The sequence below is a fragment of the Pseudophryne corroboree genome, chromosome 12 (genome assembly GCF_028390025.1).
Source record: "Pseudophryne corroboree isolate aPseCor3 chromosome 12, aPseCor3.hap2, whole genome shotgun sequence".
In the NCBI taxonomy this organism is placed as follows: Eukaryota; Metazoa; Chordata; class Amphibia; order Anura; family Myobatrachidae; genus Pseudophryne; species Pseudophryne corroboree.
The window spans coordinates 109882995-109904366 of NC_086455.1; positions in this window are offsets into that span (position 1 = coordinate 109882995).

The window sequence follows — 21372 nt, forward strand, 5'->3', positions numbered from 1 at the left end:
ACATTACCACCCAGAAAACATCTCCAGGTGAGAAAAGACATCCCGACCTCACTATTATACAAGAGGCCGAGCCGCGCATAAGCGCCTGCCACACTCCTGACAAAACCACCACTGGTGCTATAAATTATAAGGCCAAATACAATGTCAGGACCTGGATACAGAGCAAGCTGGGGAGGAGATGTAAGAAGGAAGACACTGAGAATGCCTACAGCACAGAGAAAACATCCAAGAGAAATGTCTTCCAGTGGATAAGAGCAAAGCTGGGCAGAAAACCAAAGAGATCTGACTAACCCGCTTACAGCGAGATACTTACATCAGCTCACCATCTTCCAGATGTAAGTAACAACGGACTTATTATTTACCATCCTCATATACCAACTGTTTAACATCAAAGAATAACATCTATAAATTGTACTATACTATATTGTACTATAACAACATCTAAATACAACTATAATATAACAACTTATAACATCTATATACAACTATAATATAACAACAATAAACTAAAATAACAACTACAATCGTGTTTGAGTGTTTATGCTTTGTGACTGTTACTACCATGTATGCTGGTATAGGCTCCAATTGCCACTATGTTATTTGGGTATAAATACAGGAGTCTGGTAAGGTGACAGGGTGATGGGTATGTGAGGGGCATGGTACAATTGGGTGGTCTTCAGTATGCCGGCTGTCGGGATCCCGGCGCACAGTATACCGGCGCCGGGATCCCGACAGCCGGCATACTGACACTTATTCTCCCCAATGCAGTTATATAGCACCAGCATGCACTGTTGCCCTGTACAACTCTCACCATCCTGGTGCTCCAGTTCCGCTAACTTCCCTCCATTTTCACTAAGGCCACAGCCCCCTACTCTAGTTCGCTCATTCTCCTCCCTTATAATTTCAGACCACATATTGTACCCAGACAGCTCTCCCTTCCACCCGCAATCACCCCCATTCCCCTCCTTCTAACAACCCCACTACCAATCACCTCACCCTCCATTATCGCCAGTTTGCCTCCTTCATCCACCCACCCTCTATTACCCCAACTTTCATTACTTTTACACTTCTGTCCCCTGTACTAACCACTCCACTACACCTCCCATCCTTCTATTATCTCTTCATCCTTTATTACCTTCATTCCTGTTCCAGACACCTCTCCCATACCCTAAGGAAACCATCATCCGCCTTACTCTATTACCCCAATGTACTCCCCTCTGATACTGCCATGGCTCCATTCTTACCACCTATGTCCCGCTGTCTCAATTTCCCTTATTCATCTTTCATAAAATCCAAGACCCATTCTCTAGTTCCTCCATTACCCTTCCCTGAAGTTACAGAGCCCAATTCCCTTCTACTACTGCTCCAATCCCATTTACCCCACACCTATTATATCATTCTCCCTCCATTACCCCTCTAATACCACACTGCGCTTTCTGCTGTTTCAATCCCATTTACCCCACAACTATTATATCATTCTCCCCCCTTTACCCCTATAATACCCCACTGCTCTTTCTGCTGCTCCAATCCCATTTTCCCCACACCACACCACCTCATCTCATCTTCTCTCCATTACCACCTCAATTACAGTTTAATGCCAAAAAAATGCAAAATCATGCACTTGGGGTCTCAAATATCCAAAGGCTAAATATAGTATTAATGGCATTATACTGGGAACTACTGAGGAGGAAAGGGATCTAGGAGTCACTATCTCAGGTAACAAAGGCTAAATATAGTATTAATGGCATTATACTGGGAACTACTGAGGAGGAAAGGGATCTAGGAGTCACTATCTCAGGTGACATAAAGGATAAATATAGTATTAATGGCACTATACTGGGAACTACTGAGGAGGAAAGGGATCTAGGAGTCACTATCTCAGGTGACATAAAGGATAAATATAGTATTAACTAGGTGCTTCATCGCGCCCTTCACACCGTCGAAAGGGGCTACGCCCCCTTAACCCCTGCACGCCTTGCTGCGGTTCAATATTTGTATGAGTGGATAGAGGGGATAGAGAGACGCGGGCCGGTAGGGACGGGATAGATAGAAGGGGGGCGGTAGGGAGGGGATAGAGAGACGCAGGGCGGCAGGGAGGGGATAGAGAGACGTGGGCGGTAGGGAGGGGATAGACAGACGCGGGCGGTAGGGAGGAGATACAGAGACGCGGGGCGGTAGGGAGGGGATAGAGAGACGTGGGGCGGTAGGGAGGGGATACAGAGATGCAGGGTGTTAGGGAGGGGATGCAGAGAGGCGGGGCGGCTGGGAGGGGATAGAGAGACGCGGGGCGGCTGGGAGGGGATAGAGAGACGCGGGGCGGTAGGGAGGGGATAGAGAGACCCGGGGCGATAGGGAGGGGATACAGAGAGGCGGGGCGGCTGGGAGGGGATAGAGAGACGCCGGGCGGTAGGGAGGGGATACAGAGACGCGGGGCGGTAGGAGGGGATACAGAGACACGGGGCGGTAGGGAGGGGATAGAGAGACGCGGGCGGCTGGGAGGGGATAGAGAGACGCGGGGCGGTAGGGAGGGGATAGAGAGACGCGAGGCGGTAGGGAGAGGATAGAGAGACGCGGGGCGGTAGGGAGGGGATATAGAGACGCGGGGCGGTAGGGAGGGGATAGAGAGACGCGGGGTGGTAGGGAGGGGATATAGAGACGCGGGTCGGCGGGGAGGGTCCCCAGTGAGGAAGCTGATGAAGAGAGGTGGGAAAGTAGTGGAGGGGGAGGGCACCAGAAGAGGAGACTTGTGTAAAGTGGCGAGCAGACATAGAAACAGTGGGTAGGATGGCCGGAGGGACTCACCGTTGGGGCTGTGGGCGGCTGCTGCAGGCTGGTAAACAGTACAGTGTCCAGAGGCGTCACTGGGTCAGCATTTCAGCATTACTGTTACACACATCTCCTCCCCCCCGCGGCCGAAAAGGGGGCGTGGCCTGCTGTGAAAGGGGCGTGGCCTCACAGGTCTGTTCTCTCTCGCTCCGGGGGTGTTTCCAGCTTGCCTGTAGATGCTGGCAGCCCCCGGAGACTGGAGAGTGTGTGGCGGCTGTGTGACAGGAGGAGAGTGCTGCAGGAGATGACGTCACTGCAGCACTCGCCTCCTGTCACAGCAGGAGAGCGGACAGCGGGATGTGTGTGGAGGAGGCGGCGGGTGTGTGTACGCGGGGCAGGGAGGGCTATGAGAGCCTTCTCCTGCACCTCCCGTCCCTCCTAATGTGTATGCCGGGGGGCGGCATCAGCCGTTGTTGTTGGGCTGGCGCCGCAGCCGGGAAATCAGAGCTGCTGATGGGTGGGGGGAGGGGAGAGAGAGAGATGGACAGGCAGCAGGAGCAGAGACGTGCTGACTCCGCCCACCGCTGTGACTCCACCCAGCGTTACGGGCACAGAGTCACAGATTTAGACAAATATATAGGAGATGGCACTATACTGGGAACTACTGAGGAGGAAAGGGATCTAGGAGTCACTATCTCAGGTGACATAAAGGCAGGTAAGCAACGTAACTAATTTGACTAGAAGATTTCCGGCGCCAGGCAGCCAATACGGAAGGAGAGGGGGATGCTGCAGCGGCGCTTACTACCAATGACATAGCGCTGCTGCGGCTCCCTGCTCCCCCTCCCTCCTCCTCCTTCCCACCTGCCTGCACAGAGAGGGAGCTGCATGAGGAGCCTGTCAGCGGAGAGAAGGTAAGTATGTGTCTCTCTCTCTTTCTCTCTCTCTCTCTCTCTCTCTCTCTCTCCCTCTCTCTCTCTTAGGGGGACACCGTCTGCCGCAATGTGTAAAAAGGGGTCCTGGCTGCCGCAATGTGTAAAAAGGGGTCCTGGCTGCCGCAATGTGTAAAAAGGGGTCCTGGCTGCTGCAATGTGTAAAAAGGGGGCCTGGCTGCCGCAATGTTTAAAAAGGGGTCCTGGCTGCCGCAATGTGTAAAAAGGGGATTGGCTGCCGCAATGTGTAAAAAGGGGTCCTGGCTGCTGCAATGTGTAAAAAGGGGTCCTGCCTGCCGCAATGTGTAAAAAGGGGATTGGCTGCCACAATGTGTAAAAAGGGGGACTGGCTGCCGCAATGTGTAAAAAGGGGGACTGGCTTGCGCAATGTGTAAAAAGGGGGACTGGCTGCCGCAATGTGTAAAAAGGGGTCCTGGCTGCCGCTACGTGTAAAAAGGGGTCCTGGCTGCCGCAATGTGTAAAAAGGGGATTGGCTGCCACAATGTGTAAAAAGGGGGTCTGGCTGCCGCAATGTGTAAAAAGGGGGACTGGCTGCTGCAATGTGTAAAAAGGGGGACAGGCTGCCGCAATGTGTAAAAAGTGGGACTGGCTGCCGCAATGTGTAAAAAGGGGTCCTGGCTGCCGCTACGTGTAAAAAGGGGATTGGCTGCCGCAATGTGTAAAAAGGGGTCCTGGCTGCCGCAATGTGTAAAAAGGTGGACTGGCTGCCGCAATGTGTAAAAAGGGGATTGGCTGCCGTAATGTGTAAAAAGGGGGACTGGCTGCTGCAATGTGTAAAAAGGGGGCCTGGCTGCCGCAATGTGTAAAAAGGGGGACTGGCTGCCGCAATGTGTATAAAGGGGGACACCGTCTGCCATAATGTGTAAAAACGGGGACGCTGTCTGCTGTAAGGTGTAAAAAGGGGGCGCTGTCTGCCGTAATGTTAAAAAAGGGGACACTGTCTGCTGTAATGTGTAAAAAAAGGGACGTTGTCTGCCGCAATGTGTAAAGAGGGGGACTGGCTGCCGCAATGTGTTAAAAGGGGGACTGGCTGCTGTAATGTGTAAAAAGGGGGACGCTGTCTGCTGTAATGTATAAAAGGGGCTCTACCTGCCTTAGTGGCGCTACTGTGCAGCGTAATTTGAATAATGTAGACTACTGTGTACCGTAGTATGAATTGCTATTATTTTGTGGCCACGCCCCTTCCCCATGAAGCCACGCCCCTATAAATTTTTCGCACGCATGCGGCGCGCACTGCCCCTGTCTTACATGGGGGGGGGGCGCCACTGTCGTTTCTTGCACACAGCGCTAAAATGCCTAGTTACGGCACTGCGGTCTCTATTGGTCCGGCACTCAGGTGGTGGAGGGGGTGTAAACAGAAGCCGGGTGACGATGGTAAATACCTCCAATGATTGTATGATTGTAAGGGCTGCCCCTATGTGGTACTATGGGTGGGGGGCCTGTTAGCAGCAGTTAAGATATAAGAACTCCGGACACACTGACCTCACCGGGGTCCGGGTATGATCAGGATGACACTGCGTGACAAGCTCCCTAATGATCCCCAGGATTCAGTGACAGTATTAGGAGAGGAGAGGGGGGAGGGGGGGGAGTCAACAGCTTCGAGGCCTGTGAAGGACGGTCCGCCAGGCTTGTCTCCTCTCCTTACGGAGTTTTACCTGTTCCTACGCTCTGTGTGTCTCAGCGTCCACCTGCTTCTGTTCTCCTCGCGTCTCCTACAGCTGTTGCTGTTTCTTGGTGGCTTCTGGTTAAGGCTTCTTAGCATGTGGTCGCCGCTGCTGCTGCTCCACGCTCTCCTCGTACACCGGTGTTTCTGAGGGAACCTGAAAGAAGTTTGGAAAGAGCTCTGATTAGTGGTGATTCTGCTTGCATGCAGAGGCTGGTTCTCCTACGCGTATCCACCCATTGGGGTCTTTGTCAGGGAGTCTGTAATGGCCATCTTGATAAAGACCCCATCTTGACCGGGAATTCTGGGGATCATTAGGGCGCTTGTAACGGAGCGTCATACTGATCATACATGGACCCCGGTGAGGACAGTGTGTCTGGAGTTCTTATATCTGAACCTCTGCTAACAGTCCCCACGCCCATAGTACAACATAGGGGCACCCCTTACAATCATTGGAGGTATTTACCATCGTCACCCGGCTTCTGTTTACACCCCCTCCACCACCTGAGTGTCGGACCAATAGAGACCGTAACACGTTTTGGAACTATTAAGGCGCTCCCTTCATTACACAAGACACTTCATACACAGAGAGGTGGGGCGCCATCATCTAGTGGACATAAGACTAATCACACTCCCTTTATTAGGGACACTACAAGTACCAGCATTTCTTTTTCTCATTCAATTCTTTCTATTGAAATTTCCCTATTTCTTTTATCAAGAGCCAACTGTGATTGTTGTTATGTGATTTGTGACATCTAGAATTATTGTCTGTCTATAACGAACTTAGTCAATCATTTATTTATTTTCTTTTACAAGTCTTTCAAGCACATCCATATATTCATTGCCTGACAGGTTCAGTTACAATCCATTTCACTGTAAGCAATGTAACACAGCAATGAGGAAGGCTAGTCAGATGCTTGGTGCATAGGGAGAGGAATCAGCAGCAGAGAGAAGTAATAATGCCACTGTAAAAGTCACTGGTGCGGTATCATCTAGAATACTGTGTCTAGTTCTGGAGGACATATCTTCAGAAGGATATTATTACATTAGAGACTGTACAAAGAAGGGCAACTAGTATGGTGCATGGCCTACATCACACAACATACCCAGAAAGACTAAAACATCTCACTATGGGGGTCATTCCGAGTTGATCGCTCGCTAGCAACTTTTTGCAGTACTGCGATAAGGTTAAATCTCGGCAAAACTGCGCATGCATAAGCACCGCAACGCGCAGGCGGGTCGTACGGGTACAAAGAGGATCGGTGATGGGTGATGGATTTAACGAAGAATCCATTCGCACAGCGGAACGTAAGGTGATTTGACAGAAAAAGGGCGTTTGTGGGTGTTAACGGACCATTTTCTGTGAATGTTTGGAAAAATGCAGCCGTGTCCAAGCGTTTGCAGGGCGGGTATCTGACGTCAATTTCGGGACCAAAAAGACTGAAGTGATCGCAGCGGCTGAGTAAGTCCAGAGCTACTCAGAAACTGAAAAAAAAAAGTTTTTGGGCCGTCGGCTGCAAAAGTGTTCGCACACTTGCAAAGCTAAAATACACTCCCCCATAGGCGGCGACTATCTGAAAAAAGTTGCCAGCGAGCGATCAACTCGGAATGACCCCCTATGTGCAGTGTGAAGCAGAGAAGGGAAAGGGGGGCCATGTTAGAGATTGTCACATATATCAGGGGTAAAACAAGGTCCAAAAGGGAAACATTCTCCAAATGAAGAGAAGTAATAGGACACGAGGACATGCACTGACACTGGAGGAAGGGAGGTTCAGGGGAAATTTAAGGAAAAATTACTTCACAGAAAGGGTAGTGGATAAGTGGAATAGCCCCCATCAGAGGTGGTAGATGCTAAGACAGTAGAGCAATATAAACATGAATGGGATAGACATAAGGATACCCTTACACAGAAATAAGGATCAAATAGGTCACCTGGTCACCCTGCCAGCTCCATACGTGCAGTGATATTGCAGTGTTACATCGCATCAGCAGTCCCGATCACCCTGCCAGCACCATATGTGCAGTGAGATAGCAGTGTTACATCATATCAGCGCTCCCGGTCACCCTGCCAACTCCATACGTTCAGTGATATAGCATAGTTACATCACATCAGCACTCCCGGTCACCCAGCCAGCTCCATACGTGCAGTGATATAGCCGTATTACATCACATCAGTGCTCCTGGTCACCCAGCCAGCTCCATACGTGGAAGTGATATAGCCGTATTACATCACATCAGCTCTCCTGGTCACCCTACCAGCTCCACACATGCAGTGATATAGCTGTATTACAATACATTAGCGCTCCCAGTCACCCTGCCAGCTCCATAAAGTGCAGTGAAATAGAAGTATTACCTCCCTCTCTCCCCGCTCCCCCGGCTGCAGCTAGCGCTGTGTGCGCCCGCTGCAGCCGGCGTCGCTAACTGACGCTAGAGGTCAAAATTGACCCTAGTGTCAGTGCGGCGCTGCTATGGGAGAGATGTCATGACGTCTCTCCCATAGAGAGGAGCCGGCTCCCGGAGACAGCGGCAGCAGCTGTCCAGAAGCAGGAGCGAGGCTGGTAAGTATGGCGTATTTTTTTTGTTTAGGGTTTCAAAGCGGCTACAGGGGGCACAGCTACAAGAGGCACAGCTACTGGGGGCAGATCTACAGGGGGCACAACTACACGAGGCACAGCTACTGGGGGCAGATCTACTGGGGGCACTGGTACAGGGGGAACAGCTACTGGGGGCAAATCAACTGAGGGCACAGCTACTGGGGGCACTACTACAGGGGGCACAACTACAGGGGGCAAATTAACTGGTGGCACAGCTGCTGGGGACACAACTACAGGGGGATAACTGAGGGTTCACCCCTTCCCTATGAAGAAGCCATGCCTCACGGCGTGCACCAACCTCTGTCTGTGCAGCAGCTATTTATCCCGGCTTTACTTAGCAATCAGCACCAGCCAGATAACTCAGTCACGATCTCCCGGGCTGTCTTCCAGAAGCTAAGCTTGACTGCTGCCAAGGGCAGATTGGGATGGAAAACCAGCTGAGGAAACCTCTGTAAGCAGCCCCAGTGGAGGCGGGGTTTGCTGAGGGGGGCAGGATCCAGGGCTGGTTCTAGACCTTATGGCACCCAGGGTGTACGATTCCTTTGGTGCCCCACTTTTCCCCATTTAAAACAGGGACAGTGCTCGCTGATGACGTGTGCAAATAATGTAGGGGAGGGGCTTCATTGGGGAAGGGGCATGGCCACATAATAGTACCAATTCACATTATACCACGCCGTAGTCTCCATCAGTCACATTACACCACACAGTAGTACCCCTTATACACGCCAGGTAGAGCCCCTTATACACAATACGCCAGGTAGAGCCCCTTTTATACATGTTGCACTAGGTAGAGCATGTTATACAAACTGCACCAGGTAGCCCCTTATACACATTTGCACCAGGTAGCACATTATACCCATTGCACCAGGTAGCACATTATACACATTGCGCCAGGTAGCCCCTTATACACATTGCACCAGGTAGCCCCTTATACACATTACACCAGGTAGCCCCTTATACACATTGCGCCAGGTAGCCCATTATACACATTGCGCCAGGTAGCCCATTATACACATTGCGCCAGGTATCACATTACACACATTGCGCCAGGTAGCCCATTATACACATTGCGCCAGGTAGCCCATTATACACATTGCGCCAGGTATCACATTACACACATTGCACCAGGTAGCCCATTATACACAGTGCGCCAGGTAGCCCCTTATACACATAGCGCCAGGTAGCCCGTTATACACAGTGCGCCAGGTAGCCCATTATACAGAGTGTGCCAAGTAGCCCATTATACACATTGCGCCAAGTAGCGCCTTATACAAATTGCACCAGCAAGTCGTCACTCACCATTTGGCACCTGTGGTCCTCCAGCTCTATGTTCTTGTCATACTTCCACGGTGGGGTACGGGCAGCGTGAAGTGGCCAGGATGGTAGGCGGCCGGCCGGAGTAGGAAGTGACGAGGAGCATTTTGGTGCAGGCAGCAGATGGGTGCTGATGGCGCTGGCGGAATGACTGCGGCCTCAGGCTGCAGCGTCTCGGGTGCCCGCCCTGATAGCCCGCACCTAAAACCACCACTGGCAGGTTCCCCTGAGCTGGACGAACAGTGACCCTCCACGCCCCCACCCCAGCAGTCAACAGTCCAACACTGCTAACAAAGTTCCTCCCAGTGCACGTAGGGGGGTCATTCCGAAATGATCGTAGCTGTGCTAAATTTAGCACAGCTACGATCATTCACACCGACATGCGGGGGGACGGCCAGCACAAAGCTAGTACGTCCCGCATGTCAGTGCCGCCCCCCCCGCAGAAGTGCAAAGGCATCGCACAACGGCGATGTCTTTGCACTTCAAGAGTAGCTCCCGACCAGCGCAGCTTTAGCGTGGCCCGGAGCTACTCATCGCTCCACGGCCCGCAGTGGCTGTGTGTGACGTCACACAGCCACTGCGGCCCACCCCCCGTTCGGTCCTGCCAGGCCTGCATTGGCTGGACCTCGCCCACGAAACGGCGGCCAAACGCCGCCGTTCCACCCCCTACCCCCCCACCCAGTGACTGCCTCTGCCTGTCAATCAGGCAGAGGCAATCGTAAGGGTTCCGATGCCCTTCGGTCGCCTGGCATGCGCCAGCGTACTGCGGTGCCGGCGCATGCACAGTTCTGACTTGATCGCACCACTGCGATAAACTGCTGCGTGTGATCGGGTCAGAATGACCACCATAGTGCAGCAGAATGCACAAGGACCGAGCGTCCACAGACGTGCAGATCGCCCTCCTGAGCATAGCCTCCAATGTGACCAACCCAGAGTCTGTGCACGCAACTATTCCCAGCAACATGCCCATCTTACCACACACACAAAGCCTGCCCCCACTCCCTACACACACAGCCTGTTTCCCTGTCCCCACACACACACAGCCTGTCCCTCCTCCCCCCACCCCCACCTCCACCCCTACACAGCCTGCCCCTCCAGTCACCATACACACACACTCACCTTGTTCCCTACACACACCTGTCTGTCCTTTCAACACACATACCCTGTTTCCCACAGCCCTCCCACTCTCCCCTGTTTCCCCCAATCACTCATCACTGGGCTTTGCGGACACAGCAGGAGCAGACTGGCAGATCCGGAAAAGGAGGGGGCATGGCCTAATCACGGACCCGTGACCACGCCCCATTTGGAAGAAAAAAAACCTACCATTAAGTAAGCAGTAAGCACCACTAGCTGGCTCGTCAGAGGGGTCACGGGATTGAAACAGCGGCTAAGTCGCTGTCACCATGCGTCCCTGGAGGCAAGTACACTGCTGGCTGCTGCTGTGGTGCACAGGAGAGGGGAGGCGCCTGTGGCATGTCTCACAAAGGGTGAGGTCACGGCGCAGGGGAGGAAAAAACACATTTTTCAGCGCAGAGAGGGCTTCTGAGGCTTCTCTGGTGCTGCTGACTTGCTGTGATAGGAAAAATATTTTTTCCTGTTTCCAGCAGCAGGGGATGCTGTGGGCCTATTTTCATGGGGTGGCCTGGAGCTGCAGCTCCATCCGCCCCATTGTTAATCCGGCCCTGGGCTGAGTCCAGTCACGAATGGCAGAAAGCTTTTCCGGATCCATGCGAAGCTCCGTCCCCGAGATGATATAACCGAGGAACGGAATTGATGTTACTTCAAAGGTACATTTGGAAAGCTTAGCATAGAGATGATTCTCTCGTAAACGGTGGAGCACTTCTTTGACTTGAGTCCTGTGTTCAACAAGATTCTTGGAAAAGATCAGTATGTCGTCCAAATATACCACAACACTCTGATATAACATGTCACGAAAGATTTAGTTGACGAATCCCTGGAAAACAGCAGGAGCATTACTGAGACCGAACGGCATCACCAAGTATTCGTAATGCCCATCTCGGGTATTGAAGGCAGTCTTCCATTCATCCCCTTCTCGGATGCGTATAAGATTATAAGCTCCCCTCAAGTCGAGTTTGGAGAAAACGCGGGCACCACGAACCCTATCAAATAACTCTGTGATTAGTGGCAAGGGGTATTTATTCTTGATAGTAATATCGTTCAAGCCGCGGTAGTCGATGCATGGTCTCAACTCCCCGTCCTTCTTCTTCACGAAAAAGAAGCCCGCTCCAGCAGGGGAGGAAGAGGGGCGAATAAATCCCTTGAGCAGATTGGACTTAATATACTCCGACATAGCTTGAGTCTCGGGAAGTGACAGAGGATATGTGCGACCACGAGGTGGCGTCTTCCCTGGGACAAGGTCAATAGGGCAGTCCCAAGGCCTATGAGGTGGTAACAGATCAGCTGATTGTTCCGAAAATACATCCTTGTACCCTTGATACGCCTCCGGAATATGCTCTTCATCCGTCTTGGAGGAGACACGGAGCGGACAAACAGGAGTGAGACAATTAGCGTGACAAAAGGAACTCCAGGACAGAATTTGTGAAGACTTCCAGTCAATGTGGGGATTATGGGGGTAATTCCAAGTTGATCGCAGCAGGAAATTTTTTAGCAGTTGGGCAAAACCATGTGCACTGCAGGGGGGCAGATATAACATTTGCAGAGAGAGTTAGATTTGGGTGGGTTATATTGTTTCTGTGCAGGGTAAACACTGGCTGCTTTATTTTTACACTGCAATTTAGATTGCAGATTGAACACACCCCACCAAAATCTACCTCTCTCTGCACATGTTATATCTGCCTCCCCTGCAGTGCACATGGTTTTGCCCAATTGCTAACAAACTTGAAGCTGCGATCAACTCAGAATTACCCCCTATGAATTTTTAGCCAAGGCATTCCAAGGACCAGATCATGGTGCATTTCTGGGATCACCAAGAGTTCCAGACCTTCCTGATGTAGAGCCCCGACCTGCAGCTTAACTGGCCCCGTGCGCCACATTATGAGACCCATGGAAATTCTAGTCCCGTTGATAGCCGTCAACGAAATTGGCCGCTCGATAGGCCGTAACTTTAAACCCATGCTTTGGGCACAGGAGGAAGAAACGAAGTTCCCCGCAGCCCCGGAATCCAACAGGGCTTCACAAGACTTGGAGGCTGAATCGGTGACTAGAGTTACAGGAAGCAAACAGTCCAAAGTTGGAGAAGCTTTTGTCGTAACCCCCAGCTTGACTCCTCCGGAACAAGCTAGGCCTGCCCGTTTCCCGGACGGGATTTACACCACAGAATACATGACCACACTTGCTCCGCAGCAGCCCTTACTACACACATAGCAGCAGCAGCCCTTACTACAATTACATGGCAAAACCCCTTACTATATTCACATAGCAGAACTCCTTACTGCACTCACACAACAGCACCCCTTACTACACACACACACGGCAGCACCCATTATTACTACGCACACTTGCACCCGATACCAAACTCACACCACAGAACCCATTATCACACTCACTCCGCAGCACTCCTTACTACACACACATGGCACAACCCCTTACTACAATCACACACAGCAGCACCCCTTACTACACTCACACGGCAGCACCCGATACTACACACACACACAGCAGCACCCCTTACAACACACAGCAGCACCCATTAACTACCCCCACCTAGCACTCATAAGCCATTCATTGATGATTTTCAACATCCCAGTACCCACTAACTCATTTACCTCCCCACACAACCACATATACACGCACACAGTACACACACACACAAAGTCCACCCACCCATATGTACTCACACTAGACACATATAGTACACCCACCCACCACATACAGTATAGACCAGAGGTTCCCAAACGCAGTCCTCAAGGCACCCCAATGGTCCTGGTTTTAAATGTATCCATGCTTGGCCACAGGTGACCTAATTAGCACCTTAGTCAATTTGATTTAACCATCTGTGCTGAGCCATGGCTATACCTAAAACCTGGACTGTTGGGGTGCCTTGAGGACAGCATTTGGGAACCTCTGGTATAGACACACAGTACACATATAAAAGTACACACACCCCCACCACTACATATACACACTCAGTACACACACACACAAAGTACACATACCACCACATCTACACTAGAGATGAGCGGGTTCGGTTTCTTTGAATCCGAACCCGCACGAACTTCACTTTTTTTTCCACGGGTCCGAGCGACTCGGATCTTCCCGCCTTGCTCGGTTAACCCGAGCGCGCCCGAACGTCATCATGACGCTGTCGGATTCTCGCGAGGCTCGGATTCTATCGCGAGACTCGGATTCTATATAAGGAGCCGCGCGTCGCCGCCATTTTCACTCGTGCATTGAGATTGATAGGGAGAGGACGTGTCTGGCGTCCTCTCCATTAGAATAGAGATAGATAGATTAGATAGAGAGAGATTGTGCAGAGTCGCAGACAGAGTTAGTTTACCACAGTCAGTGACCAGTGCAGTTGCTAGTTAACTTTTATTTAATATAATATATCCGTTCACTTCTCTCTGCTATATCCGTTCTCTGCCTGAAAAAAAAAACGATACACAGCACAGTCAGTCACACAGTGTGACTCAGTCTGTGTGCACTCAGCTCAGCCCAGTGTGCTGCACAGTCATCAATGTATAAATTAAAAGCTTATAATTAATTGTGGGGGAGACTGGGGAGCACTGCAGGTTGTTAGCAGGAGCCAGGAGTACAATTATATTAATTAACAGTGCACACTTTTGCTGCAGGAGTGGTGACCAGTGCCTGACCACCAGTATAGTATTGTTGTATACTACTAATATCTCTTTAAATATCAACCAGTCTATATTAGCAGCAGACACAGTACAGTGCGGTAGTTCACGGCTGTGGCTACCTCTGTGTCGGCACACGGCAGGCAGTCCGTCCGACCAGAATTGTATTATTTATTATTATATACCTACCACCTAACCGTGGTTTTTTTTTCATTCTTTATACCGTCATAGTGTCATCCTAATTGTTACGAGTATACTACTATCTCTTTATCAACCAGTGTACAGTGCGGTAGTTCACGGCTGTGGCTACCTCTGTGTCGGCACACGGCAGGCAGTCCGTCCGACCAGAATTGTATTATTTATTATTATATACCTACCACCTAACCGTGGTTTTTTTTTCATTCTTTATACCGTCATAGTGTCATCCTAATTGTTACGAGTATACTACTATCTCTTTATCAACCAGTGTACAGTGCGGTAGTTCACGGCTGTGGCTACCTCTGTGTCGGCAGTCGGCAGGCAGTCCGTCCATCCATAATTGTATTATAATATATACCACCTAACCGTGGTTTTTTTTTCATTCTTTATACCGTCATAGTGTCATACTAGTTGTTACGAGTATACTACTATCTCTTTATCAACCAGTGTACAGTGCGGTAGTTCACGGCTGTGGCTACCTCTGTGTCGGCAGTCGGCAGGCAGTCCGTCCATCCATAATTGTATTATAATATATACCACCTAACCGTGGTTTTTTTTTCATTCTTTATACCGTCATAGTCAGTCATACTAGTTGTTACGAGTATACTACTATCTCTTTATCAACCAGTGTACAGTGCGGTAGTTCACGGCTGTGGCTACCTCTGTGTCGGAACTCGGCAGGCAGTCCGTCCATCCATAATTGTATTATTATAATATATACCACCTAACCGTGGTTTTTTTTTCATTCTTTATACCGTCATAGTCAGTCATACTAGTTGTTACGAGTATACTACTATCTCTTTATCAACCAGTGTACAGTGCGGTAGTTCACGGCTGTGGCTACCTCTGTGTCGGAACTCGGCAGGCAGTCCGTCCATCCATAATTGTATTATAATATATACCACCTAACCGTGTTTTTTTTTTCGTTCTTTATACCGTCGTCATACTAGTTGTTACGAGTATACTACTATCTCTTTATCAACCAGTGTACAGTGCGGTAGTTCACGGCTGTGGCTACCTCTGTGTCGGAACTCGGCAGGCAGTCCGTCCATCCATAATTGTATTATAATATATACCACCTAACCGTGGTTTTTTTTTCGTTCTTTATACCGTCGTCATACTAGTTGTTACGAGTATACTACTATCTCTTTATCAACCAGTGTACAGTGCGGTAGTTCACGGCTGTGGCTACCTCTGTGTCGGCACTCGGCAGGCAATCCGTCCAACCATAATTGTATTATATACCACCTAACCGTGGTTTTTTTTTCATTCTTTATACCGTCGTCATACTAGTTGTTACGAGTATACTACTATCTCTTTATCAACCAGTGTACAGTGCGGTAGTTCACGGCTGTGGCTACCTCTGTGTCGGCACTCGGCAGGCAGTCCGTCCAACCATAATTGTATTATATACCACCTAACCGTGGTTTTTTTTTCATTCTTTATACCGTCGTCATACTAGTTGTTACGAGTATACTACTATCTCTTTATCAACCAGTGTACAGTGCGGTAGTTCACGGCTGTGGCTACCTCTGTGTCGGCACTCGGCAGCCCGTCCATAATTGTATATACCAGTGACCTAACCGTGGTTTTTTTTTCATTCTTTATACATACATACTAGTTACGAGTATACTATCTCTTTATCAACCAGTCTATATATTAGCAGCAGACACAGTACAGTGCGGTAGTTCACGGCTGTGGCTACCTCTGTGTCGGCACTCGGCAGCCCGTCCATAATTGTATATACCACCTAACCGTGGTTTTTTTTTCTTTCTTTATACATACATACTGCAGTGCCACTCCTAGATGGGCCCGGTGTTTGTGTCGGCCACTAGGGTCGCTAATCTTACTCACACAGTCAGCTACCTCATTGCGCCTCTTTTTTTCTTTGCGTCATGTGCTGTTTGGGGAGGGTTTTTTGGAAGGGCCATCCTGCGTGACACTGCAGTGCCACTCCTAGATGGGCCAGGTGTTTGTGTCGGCCACTAGGGTCGCTTATCTTACTCACACAGCTACCTCATTGCGCCTCTTTTTTTCTTCTTTGCGTCATGTGCTGTTTGGGGAGTGTTTTTTGGAAGGGCCATCCTGCGTGACACTGCAGTGCCACTCCAAGATGGGCCAGGTGTTTGTGTCGGCCACTAGGGTCGCTTAGCTTACTCACACAGCTACCTCATTGCGCCTCTTTTTTTCTTCTTTGCGTCATGTGCTGTTTGGGGAGTGTTTTTTGGAAGGGCCATCCTGCGTGACACTGCAGTGCCACTCCTAGATGGGCCAGGTGTTTGTGTCGGCCACTAGGGTCGCTTAGCTTAGTCATTCAGCGACCTCTGTGCAAATTTTAGGACTAAAAATAATATTGTGAGGTATTCAGAATAGACTGAAAATGAGTGTAAATTATGGTTTTTGAGGTTAATAATACTTTGGGATCAAAATGACCCCCAAATTCTATGATTTAAGCTGTTTTTTAGTGTTTTTTGAAAAAAACACCCGAATCCAAAACACACCCGAATCCGACAAAAATAATTCGGTGAGGTTTTGCCAAAACGCGTTCGAACCCAAAACACGGCCGCAGAACCGAACCCAAAACCAAAACACAAAACCCGAAAAATTTCAGGCGCTCATCTCTAATCTACACACGCATGAAGTACACACACACCTCCACCACCACACATACACACACAGTACACATTACATACACACACATAAAGTACAGGCGAACTCCCCCACCACCACATCATACCTCCCAACATTTGGATTCCTGAAGCAGGGGAGAAAGGGGGCGTGGCTTCGCGTAGATGACTCAATCGCAAGCCACACCTTCAATTTCCGTCATAGTGGGGGCATGGTTAGTGCTCTGTGAGCTGCTGGCCATGCCCCCAGTCCCTCTGCCACACTGGAATAGACGCTGTGGGCATGCGCATAGTGTCTGGTCACCACTGCTCTGCTCTGAACTGAGCAGCGACTGATAGGGAGCCTCCCAACTGGTAAAAAGAGGGAAAAATGTATTCCTTAGGATGTATGGGGGGACGGTCACTCGATTTTCTGGGGCCTCCCAGCCATTCCGGGAGAGTAGGCAAGTATGATTTTAAATGTTTCTTGTTTTTTGTCATGTACTGTCTATGTATACCGGTATTAGGACCACCAGCATTATATAAACCATGTAAACTGTAAATAATATTGTGTTTTTATGCTTTAAAACAGGCCTGGCCAACCTGTGGCTCTCCAGATGTTGTGAAACTACACATACCAGCATACACTGCTGCAGATTTAGCATGGCCTAAAAGTAATACTGTGGCAGGGCATGCTGGGATTTGTAGTTCCTCAACAGCTGGAGAGCCACCGGTTGGCCAGGCCTGCTTTAAAACATAATAAATTGGATTATACCAGATTCTAAAAGTAGACTGAATATGTGATATTATTCATTTAGGATAAACCCTGGGAGTTATATATGCTAAGTATCCAATTTCTAAGGGCTAGTGGAACCCCTTCCCTCCTCAGCTGCTACTCATATAACAAATAGATATTAGTGCAGCCCTCCCAAACATAGCATATACACACAAACCTCCATCACCACATATATACACACACACTACACACCACATATACACACACACAATACAAACTACACACACTGTATACCCCCACATATATACACACACCAGCACATATACACACACATGCCCCCACCACCACATATACACACACAAATCCCCACCATCACATATACACACACACCCTCACCACCACATATACACACACACACACACATCTCCACCACCACATATACACACACAAAGTACACACAAACACCCCCTCCACCAGATATACACAGTATACACTTTACACACACAGTACACACCACACACACACACACACAAAGTACACACATCAACCACCACATATACCCACACTCCCACCACCACATATATAAACACACGCACACACAGTACACACACCACCACATATATACATGCACACACAGTACACACTATACACACACACACACACACACACACACACACCACTACATAGTACACATAGTACCCACACCACACACAGTACACACCACCACATATACATACAGTACACACACATTCAGTACACACACCACACAAACAGTATACACACATTAATCAAGAAAACACTTGCCAAGCTTCCTGCAGCAGCAGCTCCCCGTACAGTCTGGGGGCGGAGCTTAGCTAAGTGGCAGCAGGACCCCCAGTGAAGGACAGACTGGAGGACGGGCAGCCAGCAGACTGCCTGCACGCACCATGATATGTCAGGTGACAGTGCTGGAGGCAGAGGCATGGGAGAGAGGAGGCTGCTGGCAGTTTTTTTTGTGTCAATGCTGTCAGTTTGCTGTGGGCCTATTTTCAATGGGGGGCCTGCAGCTGCAGATCCATCCGCCCCATTGTTAATCCGGGTCTGCCCACTCTAAATTTTTGAGGGTTTGTAGAGTTACAAGTGATGTACAGGAAATGAAGAGACAGATATTATGATGGAGAACATTATATGGAAAGGGAAACCCTAGAAACCAGCTATTAACCACTTGCCTGGCATGGTGGCATCATATGCGACCACACCAGCACGTGCTTTATCTGACCTGGTGGCACAGGATGCGACCAGTCAGACAGACAGTGTTAGCAGCTGCAGGGAAGAGAAACTTCATGTTTTACACATAATTCACTCATAAAAACCCGACAATCTCTGAGCGTCTTTTTTGGGGAAAAAGTGACAGTTAAGGGCTAAAGGCTCAGTACACAAATGGTTCAAAGCAAGTGCATATATATATATATATATATTCATGAGTGTGCTGGTTTAAAGAGAGTGTATGTGTGTGTGTGTATATAGATAGATAGATAGATAGATAGATAGATAGATACACACACACATATATATCTACATATCTACTGTATGTATAGGCCACCATACACCACACAACTCTTTAAACCAGGAAGCTCATGAAGTGTGTGTGTGTGTGTGTGTGTGTGTGTGTGTGTGTGTGTGTGTGTGTGTGTGTGTGTGTGTGTGTATATATATATATATATATATATATATATTTGTATACTTAATTGTTCTTAAAACTGGGTTTATGTGGTTTTGTTTGAATCTCCCAGAAGGATATGATGCAGGAAGGTTGTATGTAATTGTACATCAACACGGATACCTGCACCTGTATGGACTGATGAAATAAACAAGCTGGACATTTCTCCAGGCTGGTGCTGATGGCTGGTGATGATGTCAGTCAGCCAGTACACTGTGACATCACAGACATGGTATAATCGGCTGCTGCTGCCTCTGGAACCTCACTTCTCAATACGAGTTGCTTGGTGAAGGAGCTTTGAAGAGAGAGAGAGAAATTCAATATAGCGAATTATCAGCCTGAGACTGAAGATGTCTCTAGGTGAGAGAAGACCGCCCGGCCTCACTCTAATAAAAGAGGCGGACATGAATGATGACCTTTACTTACAAATGGTCACTTACCACGCTGTGACGTTCGGCACAATTGTAACATCGTATGTCAGTGCTGAAATGGAAGATGCCCCAAAAGTGGTATACTACAATGGGGAGGAAGAAGAGGAGGAAGAAGAGGATGATGTCACCAGTGAGACGTGCTCCGATAGTTATTATTATCCAACCGTCTATACTGGTGATGATGATAATGATGAGGATGATGAAGATGATGGCAGAGAGGCAGATACACCTGATGGGGATACAGATGACACCAGTGCAGAAGAAGACATCTGCAATACTGAGACCCTTGACACTGTTATCATACTCGATGACAGCGATGAGGAAGACATCATTGAGGCAGATTATTACTACCCTAAGGTGACATTTTATGTGTGGGATGGATGGCTGAATAACACCAACAAGAGAACATCTCCAGCCAAGAAAATACCTCCCGGCCTCACTCACATAAAAGACACTGAGCCACAAATAAATGATTGGCATGACGTTCTGGACAACACCACCCAGAAAACGTCTCTAGGTTGGAGAAGGCCTTCCAGCCTTAATCTCATCTGCCATGAATGTCCTTACATTACCACCCAGAAAACATCTCCAGCTGAGAAAAGACATCCCGGCCTCACTATTATACAAGAGGCCGAGCCGCGCACAAGCGCCTGCCACACTCCTGACAAAACCACCACTGGTGCTATAAATTATAAGGCCAAATACAATGTCAGGACCTGGATACAGAGCAAGCTGGGGAGGAGATGTAAGAAGGAAGACACTGAGAATGCCTACAGCACAGAGAAAACATCCAAGAGAAATGTCTTCCAGTGGATAAGAGCAAAGCTGGGCAGAAAACCAAAGAGATCTGACTAACCCGCTTACAGCGAGATACTTACATCAGCTCACCATCTTCCAGATGTAAGTAACAACGGACTTATTATTTACCATCCTCATATACCAACTGTTTAACATCAAAGAATAACATCTATAAGTTGTACTATACTATATTGTACTATAACAACATCTAAATACAACTATAATATAACAACTTATAACATCTATATACAACTATAATATAACAACAATAAACTAAAATAACAACTACAATCGTGTTTGAGTGTTTATGCTTTGTGACTGTTACTACCATGTATGCTGGTATAGGCTCCAATTGCCACTATGTTATTTGGGTATAAATACAGGAGTCTGGTAAGGTGACAGGGTGATGGGTATGTGAGGGGCATGGTACAATGGGGTGGTCTTCAGTATGCCGGCTGTCGGGATCCCGGCGCACAGTATATCGGCGCCGGGATCCCGACAGCCGGCATACTGACACTTATTCTCCCTCGTGGGGGTCCATGACCCCCCTGGAGGGAGAATAAAATAGTGTGGCGCGCGTAGCGCGGCGAGCCCGCAAGGGGCCCGTTTGCGCTCGCCACACTGTCGGTAAGCCGGCGGTCGGGCTCCCGGCGCCGGTATGCTGGGCGCCGGGAGCCCGACCGCCGGCATATCGTAGTGAACCCGGTACAATGATATGGGCGATTGCTGGGATTACAGGTAACGCTTATCACCCCTTTACAAAAAGTACAAGGTAAACTTCAAATGGTTAGAACTCTCCAGCTTGGAATTCTCTATCTTTCTATGCAAGGGCAGATAGCTCA